Source organism: Athene noctua, chromosome 2 (assembly GCF_965140245.1).
Source record: "Athene noctua chromosome 2, bAthNoc1.hap1.1, whole genome shotgun sequence".
NCBI lineage: Eukaryota > Metazoa > Chordata > Aves > Strigiformes > Strigidae > Athene > Athene noctua.
The window spans coordinates 111,164,935-111,191,835 of record NC_134038.1 but is presented as its reverse complement, the minus strand read 5'-3'; the positions used below and the strand labels follow the sequence as shown (position 1 = coordinate 111,191,835).

At 39.7% G+C, this 26,901-nt stretch overlaps 1 protein-coding gene across 2 annotated transcripts in view; it reads right to left on the bottom strand.

Annotated features, from left to right (window-relative positions):
• DPP6 (dipeptidyl peptidase like 6) overlaps positions 1-26,901 on the bottom strand; it is a 567,835-nt gene that overhangs the window by 475,516 nt on the left and 65,418 nt on the right. The window lies entirely within an intron of this gene.

Sequence of the window (26,901 nt, the reverse complement as noted above, 5' to 3'; positions counted from 1 at the left end):
CTCTTACCGTACTGAAACATGGTCCCTTACTAAGTCAAGAGGACCATGGCACTAATTTCTAAAATCGACACAACATTTTGATCATGGAATATGACTGGCCACACAGAGGATTACTGTAGAATAGTGAGCAAGCTTTCTCTTACCTAGTAGCAACTCTGCAGTAACTCCTCTTTGTAAACGTGCTCTGTGTTTTCTCCTTCATTGCCAATTCTCAGCATTGCCTATGCAGCTATTGTATGCCCAAAACTGGGCCAAGAAATTAGTCCTTCAGGGCTTTAGAATTGGTTATTTTGTTCTAGGTGTCTCCTTTATATCAAACTCCTTCCTAAATCACCCCGCATCAATTTATAATTTCAGTAAGTTATGAAAAAATAATACTGACATTTCCTACTTAACAGAGACATCTTCAAAGTTAGTGCTGGTTTGCTGGAATGTATTAAGCTGGAACAATCAGATCCTCATACTCTCCTCTTTTTGTTGGATAAGGCTGCAAGCATCTTTAGAGGACTCAGATTACAGTACTGAATAAAGCTAATACCTAAACTATAAACATAGCCCTTGAGCCCCAAGAAAGACAAACTAAAGCTCTGATGGTCCTAAAAAACACAGTGAGAGAATGCCACTTAACCTTTAGTTGTGACTATATCCGGGAAATTCCATCCCCTCTGGGCCATTACTGCTGTGCCAATTAGACCCACTCTCAGCAGGGTTGCTCAGGATTGTGAATTAAAACACTAGTGCCAGCCCATAGTTTGTAGATGAATGAGTGAGACACTATTAGATAGTCCAGTGGAGGCTAGGTCCTTAAGGTTGCTTTATAGCTTATCAGGAAGGAAGGGGGGGGCGGGGGGGAACAGCACTTTTACCTTCAGTGATACAGCACTCTACTCCCCAACAGGAGGCCCAACCTTGTGAAACAGACTGTATGGAAAAAAAAAATTCAACTGTCACTTGAAAATGCTGAAAATTAGACATTAATGCTGGGATAGAGAAATGACATATTTCTTTAGCATTTTTGTACATCAGACTGAAGTTAATCTCATCAGTCAGTTGGCTGAGAAATGAAAAGCTGGTTTTGAAATACTGAAATGGCTTAATTTTAAAATGTTTTAAATGGCTTAAAAAATACATGCATATATTTACATGTATACACATACACACTTAGCAAGCAATATTTAAACTTTTCAAGACAAGAGAAAGTAATTCTCAGCATTTTCCATTTATGAAAGTAGATCTAGATACTAACATGCTGGAAATAAGTAAGTATCACTAATTTCGATAATAGTTGCAATGACATGATTATTTTTTAAACTTGCAAGATTTTTGATTAATTTGAACTTTGGAACATAACTTTTTAAAAGAAAAAAAATGTAGTTTGAACAAATCAGAACCAGACACAGGGAATATTTAATCAACCACGATTAACAAAGCATGCTTTAAAAAATTAATTTACAACCAGATGTCTAGCTTCAAACTAGTAGATTTCTTATTAGACCTGAATTTGCTCAGCTCTCATCTGTATTCAGAGTGATGACTTCCCATTTCCTTGTGAATTCTTTTTCTGACACCACAGTAATTCTGGAGACTAAACTTTGCTACCAGTTGGACTATAAATCTTAAATGATGAGTTTTTTGGGGCAGTGACCATGTTTTTATTCTGCTCTAAGCACCATGGGAATCCTGGTCTGTAACTTAGGCATCACAGGCACTAAAGTCATACACAGTCATTCATAATTAAAGGCAATGATTTTATCATGTCCCACATCTCACATCTTTGCTTTAGCTCAGCCTTTAGTCAGGCTCACTTGTTAAGAGAATTTCACTGAGCTCAAAACAAGAGCTCTCCCAGCAGTATCCAACACAGTAGGCAGCTCCTCAGAACTCTACAGCCTCTGACACCCTGTGCTGGGTGGTGGAGCCTATCTTTCACCATTATGTTGTAGAACTGTCGTGATTTAACCTCAGCCAGCAACTAAGCACCACACAGCTGCTCACTCACTCCTTCCCCTGCCCCGGTGGGATGGAGAGAGGAAATAAGAACAGGTAAAACTTGTGGATTGAAATAAGAACAGTTTAATAATTGAAATAAAAATAAAATATAATAATAACACCACCAATAATAACAATTAAAATATTATTAGTAATTAAAAGGAAGATAACAAAAATAGTGAAACAAAACCTGAGAAAGACAAGTGATGCACAACGCAATCATTCACCACCCACTGACCAATGCTCAGCCAGTCCCCAAGCAGTGACCTGCCTCTCCCAGCCTAGTTTATATATTGGGCATGACATCATATGTTATGGAATATTCCTTTGGACAGTCTGGGTCAGCTGTTCCAGCTGTGTCCCCTCCCAACTTCTTGTGCCCCTCCAGCCTTCTTGCTGGCAGGGTATGAGAAGCTGAAAAATCCTCACCTTAGTATAAACACTACTTAGCAACAACAAAAACCATCTGTGTTTTATCAACACTATTCTCATACTAAATCCAAAACACAACACTATATCAGCTATTAGGAAGAGAATGAACTCTATTCCTGTCAAAACCAGGATAACAATCCTTCTAGAACAAGCAGTGAAGATAAGTAAGGACTTGTGGTTGAAGGACAGAAGAAATCCCACAATCAAAATACAAAAGGGGCAACTGAGGAACTAGATGGACTCAAGACCTTTATCCATAACACTGGGAACAGATTGGACCCAGTGTGTGTGGCAGCAGGAAGGTTATGGCAGCCACTGCTGGGTTGGGACATCTGAGCGCAACACTTAGATCTGTGCCCTACTGTGCTAGATGCTCTACAAACCGCTGTCAAACTAGTAAACAACTGCCCATATGAACAAATACTCATTTTGACTACTCAAGCAATGGAATATCACAGTACATGCCTACTGTATCTCCTCCCAGATGCAGATTATGGAAACTTTGCAGAAAATAAACTTTAGGCTGCCAGTGCAGACTCATGAAGGGATCATATGACATGGTGGTCTGCCATGGGTTCAGAAGATGGTTTCTTTGCTTAGAAGCAAATTAACCGATTGTTACATTTTACTTTTTTGTTTGTTTGTTTTGTCTTTCTAAGAACACACAGCTGACAAAAACAGTTCACTCTAACAAAACCAGCTAGCTTGTTTGCCCAAACCTTACACTGCACTCCACAGAGCTCTGACATGGTTTTGCTGTGAAATTGGAACTGTGCTGAAAGAGAATTTGGATCCCAGGATGGAAGTCAAATCAGTGCATCAGAGTGATAAAACCTAACAGCAGTGAATAAGCTTCTGCGGTGATTTTACGAACCTATGCTGTGGGCAAACTCTGCTCCAGTTTCAAAAGTCTATTGTACCAGTACTGAGTGTGGAAACTTGGAAACAATCCACAAGACTTGTGCCCTTATTTGCATTTAACCCCTAGAATGCTTTTCCATGTCCCAGCTATTTCACAGCTTGCAGATAGCAGTGTCAACTCTGACTTCAGAGTGAAAGTTCAAGGCCTTTGCTTATGCACTGGCTTCTTTCTAACATGCAAAAAATGATACTATTTCTTTCCCCACATTTAACTTCTTTGGCAACACACTTGAAGTACAGTGCCAAAAAAAGGCACTGGTTGCAGATCTCCGACAAATCACACCAAATTTTGTCATGCTGAAAGAAGATAAATCAAAAAGCGTCTTTCTCTGAACAGTGCATAAAAAATGCTCAAAGCTCAAAAATGCAAATGAAATTGTATTTGTATGAGCCTTCTGATTACAGGCAAAAAGCAAGAATCTTCTGTTGCATAACATACTGCAAGAGGCCCAGACTCTTTACTTTCTCTTCCTTCGAGAATTCTTCTTGTCTCAGAGTAAGCTGGCAGTAACTAGGGGAGCAATGACAGGGTGCTGCACTTCCCTTCTACTCTTTCTTTTAGCTCTTATTTACTCTAGAAAACCTGGACTGGCTAACTTGAGTGCCATGGCCTCCCACTCACGGTAGCAGCGCCAAAATACTAGGTGAAGGTGATGCTATGACTTAATAACCTCAGAGGGCAGGTGCTTCTGCTTTCCAACTCCCAAGGGTCTCATTAGAGGATCTGTTAAATCAGGCTTGTATAGTCTGTCATTAACTGCAGAATTTAATTAGTCTAAGTTTTCTCTGATTTGCATATGAGAAAGACTGAAAGCTTCCTGAGTTATTGCTGTTATCATGCTGCATTTATCTTTTCCTCTGTTTTCTAAGGGGTGTTTTACAGTACAGAAAGGTCAGGGGAACAAACATTCTTGGTGCAAAGCCACTCCTGAAGATGCAGTCATACTGGGGACTTAAATAAATGCTTATTAGTAACAGAACAGACTTGGTAGCAATACTGGAGTATACCTACCCCACATATCAGAACAGCCAACATTAGAACGGTATAATCAAAACAAATTACAAAAAGGGCAAGATGATGGAGCTTTCACATTGAGACTCTGAAATGCACCCATGGGACATGCATTTGCAAACTGCTTATTTAAAACATACAAGTTCCCCATGCCCACAATGTCACTGAGAAATGCCTGCTGACTTCAACGGGAGCACTGCTTAGCCTGACACTTTTGGTAATCACATCTGTAACACTGAACTGCTGATCAAGCTTTTTGCTGTCTTTTAACTACCTCACCCTGGATGAAGATTTGATAAAAAACATCCCAGAGTGTTCTCTCACTTTTAAAGTTTCAGTGATACTGCCTGCAGTATTAATATGGTTTATATTCTGAGTATTGGCAAAAAGAAGTTATTTCCTTCAGAGTTCCTGCAATATCTCTGGAAAACAGGAACTCTTGTGCTGTAGCAGAATGTCTCATTTCCCACCTCACAGGGTCTCCACAATGACAAGTTCCCACTTCAGTTTTTTGCACAACAGATCTGAGAAGCCTGTGAAAAAAATTTTTCTATTCTCATTCTAAACACAGCCAAACATAATCACTCTGTGCCAAAAGGAAAAGACTGCAGCTGGTAAGGAAATTAAATTTACTCCAGATCTTCCAGTAATGCATTATAGCATAAATGATGGAGGGATAACAATCAAGACATGCATAAAAATGTCTCAGAGAGTGCTTTAAAAGTTTAGGGCTTTATCTAAAAGAGCAAAAACCCATCTAGTAACCATGTCTCTTTTTCTTTCCTCTTGTGGATGGATTAATAAGATGAACAATGTATTAACAGCACAAATACAAAGTTTACTTACTCTCTAGTATTCATTTATCACACAGCTCCTTTGAATCCCAGTACATGCTAGATCTTTTGCCATTTTTTTTTTAAAGTGGAAGATTGTAATTCCAAAGACCAAGAATTCCAAGACAACTCAGAAATTTTTTCTTCAGTGCAACCCACTCCTTACTGGGTCTTATTTCCCAGAAGTGCAGAGATCCTCCATCAAGAATCTTTAAAATGTCCTCTTTAACACTGGAAAAACAAAAGCCTGCTAGAGAAATCACTCCTGTAATTCTTGCTTTCACATCACTGTAGTAAAAAAGTTGTATATCAAAACATAAAATGAATTGTGCCGCAGTTTTTTTTAACCTTTGAACATGCTTTTCATCTGAATTTCTCAACTGAGCCTGCATTAAAAAGCTCAACCAAAAATCCAGAAAATCCAAATTACTTCACTGTCTTTGCACTCAAATAGCTAAATTCATACTCAAAAACATTTTGAGGTTTCCTATTAATTGAATTTTAGGTCTACTGGAGAAACTGACAGAAATTCTACAATATGAATGATTTCTGGAATTTTTTTCACCCTCTCTAAAATTGCTTTCAAGCACGTGGAATGCATTGCTAAGCACTATGCAGAAATGATCCTGTTTTACATATTAAAATTCAATTTATATCAGAGAAAAATGCATTTGTGAAGTATTTATATACACAAAGAAGCATAACATTAACTGCACTGTGGAGATGTTATCACTTACAGCCACTGAGTGCCTCAACTACAAATTAGAGGATAATTAATTTCAAATAGTCCTGTACTAAAACACAGAATAAAGTAGTTAAAGGAAAAAGCTGTAATGGTTCCCATGGCAGAATTTTCTTTATAGGAAGGACATGAATGCTACATCAATTTACTTAAAAATGAAATATTGGAACATGTTGTAACGGAGGGTTATCAGTCTATCTTACACAATAGAGGGCCTTAAGTGAGATTTAGAGGCACAGCTCTATGCTAATCCCAATTTTGCCTCTGCCCCATCTTGAGGTCCTGTTTTACCTCCAATCTCTACTGCCTTGTTTCCTGCCCCTTGACATGCATAAGTCACTAGCTCCGCTTTTACAGGGTTACAAGCAATTGAAAATGATTTGATAAATGCTTTGGAATAAGAGCTCTAACACAAGCAGTTGTGGCAGAGCCACAATCCCTGAAACTGGGAAAGGGGGACAGGTTGGACTAGTGCAGTTCCAAACACTCGCTGCATCACTGTTGTGTAAGACCTGCTCTGGTGGCCTCCAAACGCTCACTCACATGCACATCTCTGCACATGACACACTCTCCAGTGAGATTCAGGTATGAAACGCGACACAAGTTGCTCATGTGCTTAAGCATTTACAGATTCAAAGCCTTGGCTTTTGCCTAGGCCTCAGATGAGGAAAATTATGCCTGGGCAGGGCCAGTCTGTTTCAATTGCATATTTAACTTCTCAGTAAGCAAATATTTCTTATGGAACAGATTTTTTTATATATATAATGCATTTGTCCTTTTAAATTTTTTCTTTATACATCTGTGTAGAAACCCATTGCAAGTTTGCAATTACAATCAAGAAGTAACTTCTGACATGGAAAGAATTTGATTCCTTCCAAGCTCTTAGGAAAATACACTTGGTTTTGCGATTTAGCTTCCCCACCCCCCATTTACTGAGATACTAACATATGTTTATTTTAGGTTATTAACTTCAGGCTATTAAAGGTTTTTCAGCGTATTCAAATATATCTGTAACTTCAGTCCACACACTTGGAAAAAATACTGTATCTATCATTAGCAAATAATATATATCCATTAAACAAAATTCTTGAAGTATACATCACGCTTCCTAAAGGCCCACTGACAGATAACTCATATCTCAAGTAACTGCGTTCTTTGCATCTGCTTTGCAGTATTTTGCAGGAAAGCTAGGGACACAAACTAGATGTTTTTGTGCTATTCCAATGACACTGAAGAGAGATTTTCAGCTGTCTAGGTAAATTCTTACAGTTATTCATTTAGTTATTTTTCATCTTAAAGATGTTCTCCTTAATTAAAAAATGTTATTTTTAGTTTTAAAACTAAAAATAGGATTAATGATGCAGGATTTCTTTACAATGGCGAAAATATGTGAATTTCATAGCAATTATAAGGTACTGCATGATTTCCCATAGCTTTCCCCAATGACTCCTTTTGCATCATTATTTCCCCAGGAAATATTAATCTGTGCCTGCAATAAAGTACATCAACAGCTTTACATTACTTCACAATAGTGTTGCTATTAATGTTTTTCACCTCCTAACGATGAAGACAGACTTCCTGTAGTAAAAGCTGCATGTATGTAAATCTAACGAAATTAAAATTGCTGGAAAGCACATCACTGGTCTCCCAGGAAACTAAAAAATAGTTTAAAAATATATGAGAAACAACTTTAATTTTAAAAAGGGGTTACGGTCCAGTGCTCCTGCTGCCTATAATAAAGCTGTAATTGGTAAGCAACTTCCTGCAAACAAGTTCTTATACAGCCAGGATTCAAATTTGCAGAATGATTGTATCATCCAGACTGATATTAATTCTGAAGAAAAATTGAGACTTCTGAATTATTAAGGAAGACTGTCATTGAAGTTTTCATTGAATAACCGTATCCTGAAGACATATAAATGTCACAAAAAGCCACAGCACTTTGGCTCTGATTCAGCACAATTCTTAACCAGTCAATCAAACCACCTTTATATTTAAACCTAAGCATGTGCATGGTGTTCCCTGCTGAATCAGGCTTCAGATTGCAACTTCACTTCATGAATCTGTGATTACCATGTTTCTAAGCAGAACCTAGCATCATAAATTCCACAGGAAGATGCTTGTAGACCACAACAGAACCTGCTTTGTCTATATAGAGGGAAGAGTACTTCAAATTAAATTAGGATGTGAATTTATAGACCATTTGCTGTTCCACGTCAATTTCCCAGGTGAACACTTGGTGCCCTGGTTCATTATAACTTTGAAGACTTCCAAAGTATACTGTTTAACAGCAAATAAAGCTTTTCTTATTAAGGACTAAGGACCTGTTTACACTGAAATTCTCTGGAAGATATATGTAAATTTGCTTAGTAGATGGATGAGTTATGCCACATTAAGTATCTGAGAGGATAGTCCCCTATGGAATTAAAACACCATTAATTTAATTTAACTTAATTCACTTAATGAGTAAAATAAATAAAATCAAATGAAGGCTATTTTAATTCTGAATGAGAGTTCCGTGTGGCTCAAATAGCCATCTGCCAACTACTTAGTTAATTCCAATGAGCCTTGCTCAGGACCCCCTAATAGCTGAGCTCTGACAGTGTCCAAACAGAAATCAGATGGGGCAGGTGGTCTTTTATAAATGTTCTCCCTCATATACCACACTGATACTGGACAAGGCGGAGAACAGTTGTACTGTGTTTTCAGACTGGCTCCTGAACATGCTGAACATCCTGAACACTGGCTAACTGTGGCCATATTTTAAGAAGATGCCATTCTTGTGGCACCTCTGGAGCAAGCCTCTGTGTACAGCTCTTTGCACACAGGGTTCTATTGCAATCACTTGTTCTTTTCAAACGAATCCCCGTGTGCTGACCGGCAAGAAGAGGGCTGAGACCAGCGGGCTATAAACCAGGGGGAGGGCAGGCACTCATCCCTCCCTGTGCTAAGCAGAGCGTGTGCTGAGCCTCCGCCTCCGCCGGCGGGGCAGCAGCATTCAGCACCACGGACAGCCCCCACCTCCCCGGCCGCTCCACTTGTCAGGATTTTTTAAGCCTTGCAAAAGGCCCGGCCAAAGGTGCCTTTGGATCGAGATGCAGAGGGTAAGCCAACAAAGCACAGGTCATTCTGAAAGCGCGGTGTTCAGGCTGGGATTTTCCAGGCCGCTTGGAGGATTATTCTGTTTCCTGAGAACCAGGCATTCAAATCTCATCAAGGCTTTTGGAAAACGTCCGACTCAGCAGCAACATTAAGAAGGATGCTCATAACATCACTCAAAGCTCATTTCAGTAACTAGTTGATTCTCTGATTCCAAATGACCAGGCCTGAAGGAAAGAGCAACTGAACTACAGACTTGGTTTTCTTCTGTAAATAAAGCCTGCTGAGGAATTCTGATGATCTTCAGCCTCGATGTGGAAGCACCTTCCTGGTGTGCCCTGCTGTGACTTAAATCTACTTGGAATTAGGTGGCTTTACTCTAATTTCTAAAGGCATCGTGTGTGTATGCATGGGGAATACAAATACCGATTCTCAAAAGCAGTGAGCAAACCTGCTTTTTTTTATAGGAGCAGAGTGCTGACATTTTGGTATAAGTGTTGAGCTGGACTTAAAATGGAAAAGAAGAGCAGTAAAATAGCGCACAGAATCTGTGCTCTTCTGTAGTGCCTGTCATCCAAGGATCTTTAAAAGCTGCTCTTCAGCAAGCCTTACAATACTCCCATGTGATAGCCAAATGTTAAATTGCTCACTTTACAAATGGGTAAATACAGATATAATTAGGTCAATTAGTTTGCTGAAATAAAGATTTTTTGCAGAGTAGCTGCAACAGTGCAAATCCCTGGCACAAATATGTCACAAAGCAGCAATATGCCTTATTCTTCAAAATAGGTTCATACCGCATCAGCAACAGGCTGCATACTGAACTGAGCAACCGCATCTACCCTATGTTTCTCCAGAATACCCAAGTCTCCAAAAGAGCCAAAACAGATATCTCCTCCACACTTGACTGACAGACAAGCAGACAGCTTTGATATATGTGAAAAGGAGAAAGAACATACTAAAGTCAGCTCAGAGATAGGTAAAAAAAATGCACATAAAGACACACTGAGAAGAAAAAAAGAAATAGAATAGAATAGAAAACCCTAAATTACCTTTGCTGTCTCACAAAACAGGGACCCAATATTAAATTTGTTCAGGTTTGCAAGTCTATAATAATAACACCTGCAGCAGCTGTTTTGGCACCAGTATTAATACCTAACCTTTAGACAGATTTGAAAGATACTGTCTTTCCCCTAGAGATAGTAATTAAACAAAACAAAAATACCCACAAAAAAAACCCCATCCAAACCCTCAAATGAAGTAATTCTTTGATATAATCTACCCAATGACTGCTTGAAGTTTAATTGCTTTCATTTTTAGCAATGAATAATAGCCACCTATACAACAATCTGATTAGAGAGCACAGATTCCATTTGTTGTAATTAAAAAATCTTGTTCAATGTCTTTTGCTTCATTGGTCCTTTGGCTAGAAAATGCAGAGTCATTTATGCAAATGATAATCAAGGTCATTTATAGGATCACTCCATCCTACTCACAGCTCCACAAGTCTCTGCTGTGCAGTGCTGGGGCAGCCCAAGTGGAAAGGAAACAAAACCATCCCTTGCAACAAAAACATCCTTTAGTCTATTTGGGTCAATTTGCTAATACCACGAATTTTCATTATTACAACGGAGAAGACTGCAGATAGCATGGCTAGAAAGAAATGGACCTGATGCACTGCAGCTTTGAGATAAAGTATTGTGTTTGCTTTTAAAAAGCCACATCACTTCATTCTCAATATCAGTTGGCACCCAAACTCTGTGACAGCTTCTGTGTAGAGAAATATGCAACTACCTTGCTCGCAGCTAAATCCAGTGCTTTGGATACAATATTTATCAGTTACATTTTGCAAAAATATATATAGAAGTGCTCCTTGCCACATTGCTGAGTGAAAAAAAAAAAAAGGAAGAAATAGGAACACCTCAGTGTAACATCCAAATTCTCCCCTGGTGAAGTTCAAAGACTGTCTGCCTCTCCTGTACATCACAGCAAAATAAAGACCATGACCTAGATATACACCATAACCCTGTAAAGGTACAGAGAGATAAACCATAAGGAGGGCATGACTTTAATCTCATGGTACACTTGCAATCATAGGAAAGGCCTTAAGGAAGGTGAGGGTGGAAGGTACATCTTTCATGCTGGGGAGAAAATCAACCAGGTTAGGACTGCAGTTAAAAAATTTGTTACTGATGCTTTCACAGAATTATTTCACATGTAGTCCATCCAAGAAGTAACAACACTGTAAGAACTGAAACTGTATTTAAATGAATAATCCTTTGCAAATTAGCTCCAGTGAATTCACTGAGTTCTATGCTTCAGCACTTTTCTTCTTCTTTTCTTTTGCTTCCTTCTAAAAAAGCTCACATGACTTATAGTGTAAACTTTGAGGTGTCTGCTTTATGAAAAAACAGCAAACCACTGGGCCAGCTTTTGTGCATAACTCTCTTCTGAGTCAGTTGGCACCATTCTGTAGATAGTTGCCATCTACCGTGGGACACTGGGATCTCTCACCTCAAACTCACACTCCTGAGAATACACCCCACACTCTATCAGCCATGCAAATCTGCTACGTAATAAGGATTACCTTAAGCAATAACATTTCTCTAGGAGCTATTTGTCTAAAGCCAATACACGCATCTCAGCAAATTTGGCAAGGCAAACAAGGACAGAATAAACTGTACTTCGTAAAAAAGAACAGAGGGAGGATTGTGATCAAGGGCAAGTTTAAATGCAGTCAGTGTGTGACAGCAGCTTTACTATATCTTTACAAGTAGGTCTGGGATGATATTAGATAGTCATGGGAACATGGTGCTTCACACAGCTGCCTGACCCAGAGTCACTGTCAGTGGCTGACTACTTGTAAAAAGGATGAAGAGTGCCTTTGTGTGCTGTGGTATCACCCTGGGCATCATTTCCTCTTCTGTGCTCCTCCTAAAAGGCACAACTGCATGATATGCATGAAGAACCAAAATCTAAATGGGTGGCACTGAAACCGGAGTGAATAGCTAGTGTGGGGTTTGGATGCCATATTCAGCTAGGCATGTTTGAAAGTTTTGTCTATTTGGAGATCTTAGAACAGTCTGCTTGAAACCAGCCCATGCTGTATGCCAAAGACTTTAAGGATGCCTTCAACACTCATCAGTGCACTCAGTAATGAGCGACGTGGGAAGTACATTTTTACAGGAATATCCATGGCTGCAAAAGACCTATTGCTTTCTTATTGTAAAAGCTGTAATGACTGCTTTGGAATCGTCTCAGACCAATGGGACGTCAAGACAAAACAAGCTACGCACACCCAACAGCAAATGTCTGTCTGTCTGATGAATATAGAGAAACAACACGTTTCCATCCTGTAGATTACTCTAGACCCATTCCTGCTCACTTGATTTATACAAGCAGCCTGAAAGAAGTCAATTCATGCTTGAAATACCATGCTGGATATTAGAGGTGCATGGAGATTGTGGTCTTGCATAAGCAAAGGATGAATTAAGCACTGACTAATGGCTTCTGTCTAAATATGTTTTCTTCGGTCAGTTCAATTTACAATACATTTTTAATGGTACTGATAGATTGTAGATGGATCGCAAAATTATGTGCTAAAAAGCAAAACCAAGGTGAGGAAAGGAAATTAAATCTCCATTTAGCGTTAAAATTATTTCAATATTTGTTTTCCTTCCCAAGCAAGATGAAAACAAGGGCTGTTGAAACTTTCCAGTTTCCATCTATCAAAATGTCTCAATCTATTAAAATCAAAATAATTAATTTTCCACGTATTATTTATATAACATAAAAGCAAACAACCATCAAGGATTAAATTTCAACATTTTTTCCAGATGTCAGACTCTGGCAGAGTACTTCAATTCCTCTTTTTCTAAACAAAGCAGTATCAAAACCATGATGTTTTTACATGAGGTTAATGGTGCAAATACAGAAAGAAATATTTGATCTGAGAATTTTATACTAGATTCCACTATCTGTGAGAAATTTTTAATCAACTGAAATAATACCGATTTATTAATACGTAGGATATTGCCTGATCCTGTAAAAAAAGTTAATTGCTGTGCACCATCTGTGACAAATACTGCTTAGATTCATAAGAAAACCCTGATTCAGACACAAATGTGGATATAAATAGAGACCATTTACCTCAGTTTTCTATGTAATTTAGAATAAATCTGTTCTATTTACAAGTGTAGCTCAAGCGCTATTGTACAGATTTACATGTTCCTATCGTCTCTTACTGAATGTCATACCTTCAACAGATCAATGACATTCGTATCATTTAATATAATGCTAATTATAGACAAGTACTTAGCACAATAAGACATAGTTTATACACTAAATAAATACAGATGGATAGTATGGCAGCTTAAAATACCACAGTAAAAACATAGAAAGAAAGGAAATGGAATAAATTATCATCCCTATTTTACAAATTGGGAATGGAGGTAAAGACCAGTGAGAAGCTCCAAGGAGGAGGTGCTAGAGCTGCCCTGGACTGACACAGCTATACTGTGCATGTCGAGAGTATGAGATTTGTCCAAGGTCACGCAGGAAATCGGTATCATATTACCTCTAAATTCAAATTTGCTGCATGCCAATCCAAGCATATTCACTACAGGACAGTGTTTCTCCTCAGAAAACACATGACATGCCAAAGCCTGCATGAAGGTGATAAGCTGAGGATACCACAACGGCAACTGCTCAGCATGGGCTCCTGTGAGCATTACACTTATTGGCATTTAAATATGGTTTCTGTTTTAATTTTTTTTTTTTTTTATGACTACATCAGATGCAATGCCCACCAGTTAAATATCACACTCTCTCAATCACATACAAAGTCCCTACACTTTCCATTTTAACAAATCACAGTTGTTTTACACATCCTGGAGCCTCCAGTAGTCAGGGAACCTTTAAAGCCATTTGACTCTGTGCAGCTCCAGCAGGCAAATGAAGTGGCAACAGTGAAATGTAACCACACTCTGCAATCAAAATGGACATCAAGGGCAACATATACTGTAAGAAGAAAACCTTGTAGACTATGGGGCTCAAGTGACACATTCATATAAAAGATTTACTATTCAGATTAACATGCTGAATTTTGATCAGACACTCTGCATTTCATTACCATAGGTTAGTCCTTCCTTTCGTTTATAGTCAAATCTCTAGACTTGCTTTTCTCCCTATGGCAGGACACATTTGCATTAACAACTTCTTAAGTTGCTCCATATCATAGCAATGTGGCAGACTTTCCAGTCAGATCGCGTGACACATACTTCCACTTCAGCACAACATACACAGGACTGCATCAGTATTCTTTTGCTTCTCACCCCAGTCTGTCCTCGTTACAGCTGAGAATTGTTAGTGCCTTTCTTTTCATCATCGAGTTGTTTCTCTACAGAAACATCAATATCATTTTTGCTTCTCCTCCCACTTTCAGCATACATTCCTACTGCTTGCAAATAAAAATAAAATGTGTAACAAACAACGCCACCACTTTAGGACTTTCACTAACATCAACTTGCTCTGCCTCACACTCTCCTGTCCTCTTACGGATGCACGCACTCTATCATTTTATTGATACCACAGAATCTTGAATGGACCTTCTTGCTGATAGCACTTTGTCTCACCTTGTATCACAAAGTGGCTCCCTGCATCTCCTCCGTCCTTGCTGATTTTACTCTCATGACTTAGAGCATTTACAACCAGCCTTAAACTAATGCCCTGTTTTCCCACAGAAATTATACAGCTTGGCTAGTCTCCATTTAGAAGGACTCCTGCTAAGACTGGAAAAGTAGTAAAGCTGATATGGGAGTCAATTAATAAAGAACTAAAGGATAGGAGTATAATTGTTAGTCTATATAGGTTTCTGGAAAATACACCTTGTCAAACAAACCTGATTTCATTTCTTGATGAAATTACAAATTTGACTGATAAAGGTAATGGTGTAGGCATAACAGACTTAGACATTTGGAAATGCACACGGCTTAGTTATTTGAACACATTCCATCACTGGACTCTCACAGCCCCCAGTCCCCCGGCTACCATCTTTTCTAGTCATGCCTTCCACTGGCACAGTTGCCACCACATGGTTGTGGAGGTCAGGAGATGTGATCTTCCCCCATCCTCACATCACATGTGACCTACCACAGCATACGGATCCTTGCTGTTAGCATGCAGTGAACAAAAGGCATCAATTCCTGAGTATGTGTGAAATCAGTGTAACAGGCCTCGGTGCAAGACCTCGTGGAAGAAGATGGTATTTATTAACAAAATCTGAATATGCTAGTTTTATCCACTCACAGAGTTCATTCATCACACTGTCACATGCACCAAGATATGTGCGTTCAGGTGGTCTGGCTGAGACTATTTGTGTGTGCCACAGTGGACAAGGGATATCAACAATATTACGTTCTTGTAGAAACACTTGTTTTTTCTTGACTGGCAATGACAAGCTAGCTTTTTAGCAGGTCTTTTATTACCGTTTACGAGCCAACAGTTGAGAAGGGGTGGTCCTTTGCTTCAGTATCTTGCCCACTTAGGCATTCATAAGTATTAGCAAGGTTGCAGCTCATTATCTGGCTTTGCTTGTATGGAGTGTGTCTGAAAAAATGCACATTTGTTTGGCTACAGTGCAGCTCCTTGTTGGCTTAAGAGGAAAAGGAACTTGTGCTGGAGACATGTCTGTACTGTGGCTTTTATCAGAGACCATGCCTTCTGGGCTTGACAGTGCAGCCCATTCCTCAGTTTTACTGCTGGGAACAATGTTCTTTATTATCAGTACATGACATTCTTCTCACACTTATTTCTCTATTTTTTCCAATGTTTACCAAAACACATTTGCATCTGTATTTCATTCATACTAATCTTAACAGTTCTGTTACAATTATCTACACGTTTAGTTATGTGAGAGGAAAAATGGCTTACTATGAGAACCTCCAGAAAGAGAAAGCACAAGATACTGAATCTAGCAGAGTGGATGTGCCAGTCTGATGCATTTACAAGGCACAAAAGAAATAACTGAATTCACTTTTCAGATAGTAAATGTGTTTATTGGGCTTAGCTTATGTGATCCAATGGACTCTACTAGCCTCAAGCACAATATCTCCTATGTACACCAATGACAAAGACACTATGCTATTACTTTAGATAGCTGGGAACTAGACTCTGTATCCTCCAATCCAACACCTAATGCGCCTGTGCATGAATTCACCAACTGCAGCATTCTTTGACATACCGACTCTAACCGTACGTGGAGACTGCATGTGTCCCGACTACAAATTTAACTCACTCTTTATTTTGCTCCAGGAACCAGGACGTAAGCGTCTGTGCTTCATACACGGCAATTTCCCTCTCAGCTGTTTTCCAAGCAACCCTGCTACCACCCTGCAAAAGGCACAGTTCACAAAGATAGCCCACTCCCCACAAAGACAGTGCACTTAGGTCACATCTCTTCCCGTAACTCTCCCTCAGCTTGTCTCAGTAGACCTTGTACTTTTAACCCCTGCATGCAGCACACACACATTTCTATGTCACAGAACAGAAACATAATGCAGAAGAACTGAATCCTGCCTTTTGAACTGAAAACATACATGGAAATTATTTTAATTACAGTAGCGGGACTGGGGGATTCCTGCCAAGTGATGTGCAACATGGACTCCAACAATCACTTCCAGAAAGTGCCTGAGCAACATGGTCACAAGCTGGTTCACAGTGATTACTCATGCAGCTGGGGCTCTCTTCCTTCTACAGCATACAAAGATTAGCAACCAAGCAATGAATGCTAGCAACCATCAATAACTATCAATTTAGGATAGATCCAGGCTGTGACTGAAGATTGAAAACTTCCCCATACCAAATGCAAACTGCCCAAAGCCTTCCGATCTTTCAATTTTTTACCTTTCTTTACCTGCATCTATTCATAACATGTCTTTAATATAGTAGGAAGCAGAGAGCTCAGGATAGCACTACAGCCATTTGTCACCGTTCATGGATTAGCCCACTTTGTCTCAATGTTTTCTATGATGTCACTGTTAATCTGCAATGCTTCACATGGATGTAACTCCTTAAAAACTTAAGAAGTTAGATTAAAAAAAAAAAACAAAACAAAACAAAAAACCAAAACCACCTGAATGTGAAAATTAAATACTAGGAAACCAGAAATCAGCGATTCAAATGTGATAGAACTGTATAATCTTTAGAGGAAACCAAGGCAGCCTCTCCCTGAAAATACTGGAAAGCTAAATTTTGTGCCACTGAATTCACTAAAATGATCATACTTCTCCTCATCTATTTAAGTTCTCTCTAAAAACGTGTGCTTTTTCTCTTCATTTTAACCTATCAGAACACCTGAATGGCTAGTATGATTCTCACTGCTACATTTTCTCACCTTGGCCAGTTGCTTCTAGGCATACCATGGGGTCATTTTCCTTTCTTCATTTGGTAAATAACAACCCCCTTATTTCTACAATGGGACTCCATCTCATTTCATTTGCTTTAGTGAATAGCCAGAGAGATCACCTTTGACTTCATGCAATTTTGCCGTTTCTTGCAAGACTTCGGAGCATCATGCTTTCTTTTTTCCCCTCCTGTAGTGAATCAGAACTCTTTGGACTCCAATGGGGTTTTTTTATTGTAGATACAGACATGATGGACTCCGACTAATATTGCAAAGAAACCTGTAAGGACATTACATTTTATGAAAAATATCTGCAATTTATGCTTAAAGCCAGCTTCAAATCTTAAACACTCCAAATCACAGTCAGGTGAGGTTTAGGGACAAATACATGAATAATTCATGAAAGCACAGCCATTATTGGTAGCTCTATAGAATAAATAGTCCTCGGTAGACACTGCGCATGTGAAGGATGAACCATATTCACGCTAACAATATGGAGCCAAATTGATATTTATGGTGTACTCACAATCCATTCAATTCTGTTTCCATTTGAACACACTGGTGAAATACAGTGCAATATTCTGTTTCAGTTACTAGCAAAAGATACACAACTTCAAGCAGAGCTCCTGATAGCCAGAGTGAGCAGAAGAGCTGATGACTGCACAGGGTGCACTAGGGATCTTGTTATGCCAATTTAATTAACCTGGAAAATGCTCAGCTAGCACCATGCTCTGGGCTCGCACACAGATGGAAAACGGGCTGTTCAACTATTGTGTGTGCAAGGCAGACTTCTCATAACTCCCAAGTCAGCAGAAACATTTAAGCATATGCTTACCATTAATGTTAAACAGGTGCTTAAGTACACTGCTGAACAGGGAACATCACAAGGAACATGCCTCTGGAGTACGTGATTTTTGCTTTAATTGCTATTGCATACATAAAGATTTTATTTATTTGTTGCCCTTAGATATAACCAACAACCTCCTTTCGCTACCAAGACTGCAGATCTGTTAAAATCTTAATGACAAAATGGTGAGAGATGCTCTCTTTACAAAAACCAAGGTGTATCTGTAAAGGTATATCCAAGATACTGGAATAAATAAGGAGATAAGTAAATTTTATTTTTAAAATTTCTGGAGTATTTTATAGATTTTTATTCCTACAAGTATGTCCAAAACCAGCTGAATAGTATATTCCGTAATGAAGTTTTCAACAAATTATAGATGTAAACGTACATGATTAATTCAAACAAATTAAAATGCACAGAGAATAACATAAAAACTACAGGGAATATATCATGAACTTCCCTTCCTTGAGAAAAACTCTCAAACAGTGAGATCAAGAAAGGTTCAGTCATACTGATACGAGCTACAATTAATTTCTGAATTACTGCTCTACCCACAGCATTTTACGTATCCTTCATGTGGACCACAGATCCGGCTTTTAACAAAGTCAATAAACTCAGAACTCATGAATAGTAATATTCCTGCATTACAATCATTTGCTTTACAAACTAGATCTTCATAAGAGGTACTTTCAGCCCCCTCACAGCCGGATGAGGAGGCATTAATATGAGCATATTTTTCACATCCTCATAATTAGGCACAAGAAAAGAGCAATACAAGCTTATTTCTTGGTTACTTTGGTTATATCATATACTACAGAAGAACTACTCAGTATTTACAGAAAACATGTCAAGCTATCATTTCAATTTTTCTCCACATTTTTAATAACTTCAGTCCCAAATGATAAACAAATAAAAACGTTTCATTTCCAGCATGTTTTCCAGTTTATCATCATCAGTGAAAACAAACATAAGCAAAAGAGAAAGGCATGCAGCATGCTCTGTGAAACATCTGATGGGATTCTCCATGGGGCACAGCTTACAAAATGAGATGGAGTAAAAACTCCAGAGTGCTTTTCTTAACCTGCAGGATCCTCTGGGATTACCACCTTGCTGCTTTTCTCCTGCTTGCTTTTTTACCCTGCCCTTCACTTTTTTCTTGGTCAACTCTAGTATATTTCACTGTTTGCTATCTTTAAAAAAATACGGAAAATCAGTAGTGACGCAGAACATGGTGGGGTTTTGTGCTGAGACTCAGGTCTGAAGGCACCTGAGCCTCAGACAAATTTCTTACTCATTTCAGCAGAGTAGTAAACCCATTAAATTCAGCAAAAGTTTTGCTTGAGTAAGTGCCGAATAATGACAACAGAATGAGGCCATCTAATGTGTGACTGGAATTCATGCCAAGTCTAACTGTCTCTGCACATGCCTGAGTTGACAAAATCTTCTGGTCAGTACTCCCTGTAACTTGAAAGGTATTTTTCACAGCACTGATCATTCTGCTTACCATCCAGTGCTTCACCCGGGCATGCAACTCACTACTGAAGCTAATTCCACTGTCTTGAATGGTCAGTTTTCTTATACTTGCTTTGGCTGGACATTTGAGTGCATCTCTGGGTAACCCCTAGAGTCATTATTTCATAGTAATTAGGGATGAGATGGTGGAAATATTTCTTAGTTGGTTATAAAGTGAATAAAGATTCACCCACACCACAAAACAGGCCTTATCACAAACAAAATCCTGCATTGGTTGCTGATGTGCACTGAGTCTGCAACTCTTCTACTGTGCCTTGTAAGCGTACAGATTGGGAACCTCCTATTTACAATCAAGGTTGAACTCAGATTCAGCTACACATGCTATAATTCTCCTCACTGGCCAAAATACCACAGGTGATTCCACTGCTCCTGTTCCTACCCTTTACTTCTACAATAACGGGATATCACCATCTATAGAGATCCCATAGGGAACATACTGAGCCTGGAAACCATGTGCAAGGCACACCATTCTTTCCAGTACACAGCATAAGCTTTACCACAGAGGTGCTCTAGGAATTCTCAGGACCTTACCGATATTACCACAGATGCACAAAGTCAATTTTTGCAAAAGAAGAATTTTAACATAAACTTAATAATCCACTCCAAGGGCAACCAGGACACCACAAATGCAAACTTTGTTTGCTACACTGTCCATAAAAGGGTAGAAAATCCATAGCATCTATGGGTGAATGCATGCTACAGCTGGGATACAGTTATCAATATACTGTGAGCATCTGGGCTCTAATGGTTTAGATTTATTCTGAAAATTAGATTTATTTTTAATTTTTTTTTCTCAACTGCAGCCTTTTCAAAGTGAACACTATGGGAACCTGATAAATGTGATGCTCCACTGGGAAGGAATGCCAAGCTTCCTCAGTGACAGCATTATGCATTAGTGGATTACACAAGATTTACAGTACATAAAACAATTTAATAAATAGACTTTGCTTGTTAATCTCATGTGAGTCACTGTTTAGTACAATACTGTACAGACAACATACATACAAACACACAGACCTAGAAGAATAAATGCATGTATTGCATTTGTGATTACTTTAAACCATTTGGATTAAGTCGTTTTAAAGCCAGAGGTGCATTATAATGTTCTAGGGCAGTTTGTAGACACACAAACCACAGACTAAGAGATTTGTGCAAGGTGGCATCTGGCTGAGATGGAGCTTTTCTCCTGCTGCAGCTAGACTCGGTTCTAGGAGACCCAACCTGCTTCTGCACAAACATTCTGGAACCTAGAAAGAGTAAAGCTCCAAACTTGCAGCTCATGTATCCCCATATCCTGCTGCAGATTCAGTTGACAAACCCTGGAAAGATGTACAGAGTAGTACCTGTCTCACATAACGGCAGAGGCCTGATGGGGTGCTTAGTGTCACTAGAATATCTGTGACTATGTTTAAGCAATGGACTCAAGATTTAGATATCTGCAGAGTAGATATTTATGGTTCAGCTAGTTCCCCATATTTCCTCAAGTCAATGGAGAGAAACTGGCATTTAAGAGTACAGGTCCTCTGACCCATTTTACCCATCTACATGAAGATGGAATGAGTCGTGCCCCAGACTCCACTGACTAAATTACAAATAGAGCCCAGGCTGACTTAGATGTTGATGTCTACACTGAAGAAACCAAGGTTTAGTCAGAGGAATCCAATCCCCATCTTGTTCTAATGAAGAACTTCAAGAGCTAGAGAAACTACCACACTCTCACAGAGCCTGCTCCAGTAGCTCATCACCTTCACTGTAGAAACTGGGCACTTTATCTTCTAGACCAAAATGCTCTGACTCCAACTCTTGTTCTGCTCTTGTCACGGCTACTTTAAAGAGCCTGTTGCTACTGGAGGTTTTGTACCAACTGGAGGCGTTCCTAGGCTGCTTCTCTATTACCTTCCCCTTTACATAGTTAGTTAGACCAATACTAAGTGAGTGCAAAGCTCTAACAAGAAATGTGACCTCCAAGATAGACAGAAGCGATACCTGGTGCAAGGGAACAAGCTATGAAGTATCTTCCGGCAGTTGAAAGACTCATTCCACAGTGCAGAGAGGGGAACCCTCCTCATCAAATAAAGCCTCAGGCCAGCAACATCTCCAAACCCCACATTTTAGGTATTTATCTTTAGACAGAACAAGCAAATTAATGAACAGAAGTAACCTCTCAAATATGGATGACTGCAATGCTGTCTTCCTGACTGCACAAACAGACAGCTCTGTGGCTCTGTTGCTGCTCAGGGCTCTAATGAATGACAGCTGAGTGGGTAGCAGTAAAATCATAACAGTTCCTCCAATTTCTCCTCTCTTACTGTTTGGGAAAGTAGTGAAGAGATTCTGAAAGGAAGGAGAGGGGAGAGACTATCCTGTGAACAGTGAAATGACTCAGAGGAGGGAGGGAGAAGAGACCACAAAAGTGTCCCTATTTTCTTTGCATGCAAGAGGATGCAGAGGAGCTGCTGGTTAATACTGAAGAGAGAGACGCAGGTGGGAGAAGCACCATCAGACTCAAGATTTCGAACCTTCCCAGTTACGAGAATTAAAGTTAGACCACAAGCCCCCTTCATTCTTACATTGCTAAAGAGCAAGCTAGCAATACAGACTACTTCACATGACTGCCAAGGTTATTCTGACACAGCCTGGACCCAGTATTACTCACAGGACTGGCAACTTCAGTGGATCTATTATCATTCTCCAATATACCATGGGCAACACTCTGCACTTCTATCCCCTAAATAAGGATGTATCTAAAGAGACACTCTGCATTAAGCAGACGATACGGAGATCCTAACGGATAATTCCTTGTGGAGCTCTCCACCATCCCACCTTAAATGCGCAAAGACATTTTATTTCCATCACAAGCAACATGACATTAGAACAGGCCCAGCAGATCTTACAGCTTTTCCACTGGGCCACAATGCAGCAATTCTAGTACTTCCTATGGATTGTATACCCCCTACTGCATATATTATCCTAACAAAGGGGAATGCCTGTTCGCCTTTTATGCCTGACCCAGAAAGGATACCAGACTCTTACAGTTCTTAAAATGCAACTTGCCGGTCCATAAACAGCGGCAGCCCAAAGATCCTCTGCTGCAATTCTTGCTCTAGTTTGGCAATTGAATTTCTGCCTGGCTTTAAATATCAGTTGGAGTCATGACAGCTCATCTTCCCCTGCTTTCAGCTCTGGAGGATACCATAGCTCCCCTGCTTTCAGCTCTGGAGGTCCCTGTGTTTCAGCTGAGGTAGTAGACAGCTAACTAATAGCACACAAAATCTGGACTGTGGAAGTCAAGTGGAATCAGAGACAAAGGGAAGGATAAAGTAGCAGGGAGTCAGCACTGGATCAGAAACTCCACCACCTATTTCAGCGTGAGAGTTTCAAGAGAAATTGATCCCTACGCAGCTCCTTTACCCCATGGTAGGACAGCTGCATTCTTGGCTGAGAAGCATTACACCATGTTTCAGTGCAATGTGATTGATCACTGCAAGTAATAAACCTCTGGGTAAAATACAGCAAATAAGGGAAATTACAGTGGAATGTCAATGCCTTTTATTTATGTTTTTAATATTGATTTACTGATCATGAGAGGTACCAGAAATACAAAATGGGCAGAAGCAAAGCTGGATTTTCTATTTGGCTGCACCAGTGTATCTCCAGGAAGAAGCAGGAGCGCTCCAAGGATAAGAATAGCTTAGTCTTCATGCCATTTGTGCCCCTGAGGTCTCTGAGGTCTCAGAGGTGCCAGCAGACTTCCTAGGGGATAACACTTGCCCTTGCCACTGGTCTTATGTTTGTTTATTATATGAAAAACCAAACCGCAGCTATTAGAGTTGGGATACAAATGGTCAAACGGAACATCTAAATCTCCAGACTATTCTACAAGTCCTCTCAATGAACTAGAACTGCTTCTTTTGCCCCATTCATAAATTATCACCAGATTAAAGCAGAAAAGTGACACATCCATCACAGTTTCTTGTGGTAGTTTCCAAACATTAGAGCAGCTGCTGGCTAGACTGCAATTCAGAACAAGAGGTTCACAGCAACACTCTTCTTACAGAGATACCTAGCTACAGCAAAGCGCTTGCTCCTTTTACTGACAACTAAATGTGCCAAAACAACAGCATGCTCACATATAGCACTTTAATTTCTGTCTTCAGTATGCCTATGCACTCTCACTAAGACCATTGTTTCCACTCACCTAATTGCCTAATCTGAAGGTAGTAGCTCCCTTCTATCTTTACTGCACCTATACCTCTACCACATTGAGTTCTCAGGATTTAAATGGGTGTATGTAAGAGAAGAATCTAGCACTACTCTAAAGGTCCTCTTCAAAACAGCTCTTTTTGATGCACTTGCTTGAAAATCCATTTAAAAAAAAGCTCATGTACATGATAGATCAGTCCTTAGGAAAACACAGGCAAGAGTAGAATAAAACAAGGGTAGTTGGTATTACTGTCCTTGACCTGACAACTGAACATGTAAGGAAAAAAACAGGAATATTTTAATGAAATAAATTATACAGCTGTACCTAAGGTTGGAAACAAATGTAAGTGCATTAAATTTATCTCCGACAGTGATAAACAGTTATCTCCATACCCTAGCACTGCATATTAACTTGAAAAAGACTGTGGAAAACTCATGGACTATGTCAGTTCTTACTAGAAGAAACCACTGTGCATTAATCACTCCCTACAGTATTTATGTAGCATTAAGAGAAATCCCATCGTAAGACCTTTAACTATTTCTATAAGTTATATTCCCCTGGCTCAAATGATGAATGGGAAATAGAGCAGTAAAATAAAAATAGGCACCTTTCCAGGTAAATGTTGTTGATTAAAAAAGCCAAAACAAAGCCCTGGTGAGATACTGTCACAGGGATAAAAACATTTATCTCAGCGTCACAAAAATGGCTTCGTTTTTGCTGGTCTAATTAGGTCATAAAGAAGTCACTGGTGTAGTGACTCCATGAGCTATCACCACACTTAAAAAGGGCCCACTGCATGGCCAGGGACCAGCGTGCCAGTATTATCACTTGCTGTCACATCATTTTAAGAATGAAATAGCTCAATTTAAGAACGATTTTTAAAGAGAAGAAAAATCAATACATAGTTAGAAGCTTGTCAAGATTCTAAGCAACAGCAAAACTGCCAGAAAACAAACAAACAAAAAAAGAAGAAAACCATGGTGGGCTTTGAATCTTTGATGACTTTTCAAATTCTGCTAGGCAATTAATGCAATGCACACTGTAATGCACCTCCTGGGACTTCACACACACCCAACCCCATATTCTCAGTGACTGCCAGGTATGTGAGAGAAGACACAACATTAGTTTTTAATATGACTAGTAGAAAATTCTAATTTTACTTGGAACAAAAGTGATAAGTAAAAGCACTATTTCTTTTACTGATTAAGGAGAAGGGTAAAGAAAGTACTAGTATTAACTTGCTAGAACTTCCATTGAAGGTGTATCTGAGATTTTGGGATGAGGTCCACTAATTATTTTGAAGAAATCTGAAATCTCTCCAAATATCGTAAAGCTCAAATATTCAGCTAAAATTAATTATTGCTTAAGTAAACTGCAGAAGCAGTTGCAACCACTGACCAGATTAACACAGAAACCAGCTGTGTGTGTTTTAGGTGGCCCATAAAAGCACCGGCATTAATTAAAGAAATCATCTGTGTCAGTGTAAGTTTCCTTGTCTTGAAATTTCATTGACAGTGTCTCAAAAATGAGTTCTTCAAGGGAAAAACCTTGCACAAAGGTCCAGAGAGACTGCCCCAAGTCACAATAAGAAATAACTGTGATTTAGCAGCCTGGGGGGGCAGATCCTGCTCTCATCTGAATCAGAGGCAAAACAGAGGCAGAAGGTTTTGAATTGTGGGCAGCCCCTGCTACACAGCTCGGTGTGCACACTGTTCACTCCAGCCTTTGCTCATCTCGCAGAGGTGTGGATATGCGGATCCATTTTGCCACGCTCAGAAACACTAGGCAAAAAACCCAGCAAAAGCTTCAGCCCTTTGCTGAGTGGCAGTGGGGGAATCCCTGCCCACTCATCATTCCCAGCCTTCAGAGAGCAGCAAGGAAAACGTGCGAGAGGTTTTTATTAATTCTGTGACATTGTGTATATAAATCAGATTAATCCTGTACTTTAATCGAACAATGTAATTTCGGGTGGCTAATTATTTTTTCTTATTGATAGAGAACATCCTAATCAAAGACTATGATGACCTCCAGCATCAGTAGCTTAAGCAAATAATAATCTAAATTTCCCCACGTCAAATAAGTTCCAGCATCAGATATTACTCAGGCATTTTAAAAGGCATAATGAAAGGAGCACGATGCAACCACACACGTTGTGCAATTCTCCTGGAAAAATGTTTGCAGAAGTTCCTGTTCAGTTCCCTTAGTTGAATTCACAGGTCACATAGCATTGCACCTTCCTCTTAAAAAATACTGTCGAAAAAAAAGCAGTATTACTGGAGTTGGAAAAGGAAGCATCTCCTTTAAAAGCCAGCAAAGCATTTTACTACGGAACTTAATTAAAGGATGGAGAATACTTCGGCCGCTGCTTGAACACGTCAACACAAGGCGTGAGAGAAACAGACACTACCTTTAACATTAGCATGTCCCCTCACAGGGGAGGCAGAATACGGATACGAGTGCTTTCCTCGAGAAGAGGGAGGGGACAGAAGACCAACAGGTACCCTTTACAAGCCTCAGGCTATTTGAAATAAGTTATTAACGCAAAGCGCCCTGAAGGCATCCCGCTTCCCACCTTGGGGTGCCCTCCGGCCCTGCCTCCCCCCGCGGCGCGCTGCCCCCGGCCACCGGAGCCGCCCGCATGCGGGGCGCCGCACGCCCCCACCACACCGGCAGCCCCCCGCCCCGCCGGGTCAAGCCGGCAGGCAAAACACACAACTATATTTCCATCAGCACAAGATGGCAACCAGCACTTCTTCCGGGAGAGCAGCTGGCTTTTTTTTTTTTTTTTTTTTCTTAAGGGGAGGAGGGGGGGGAGATGATTTAAAAGGCATCCCGAGTAGGATTTGGGTTTTTTTAAATGGCATCAAGACGAACGTTTCCACTAGGAA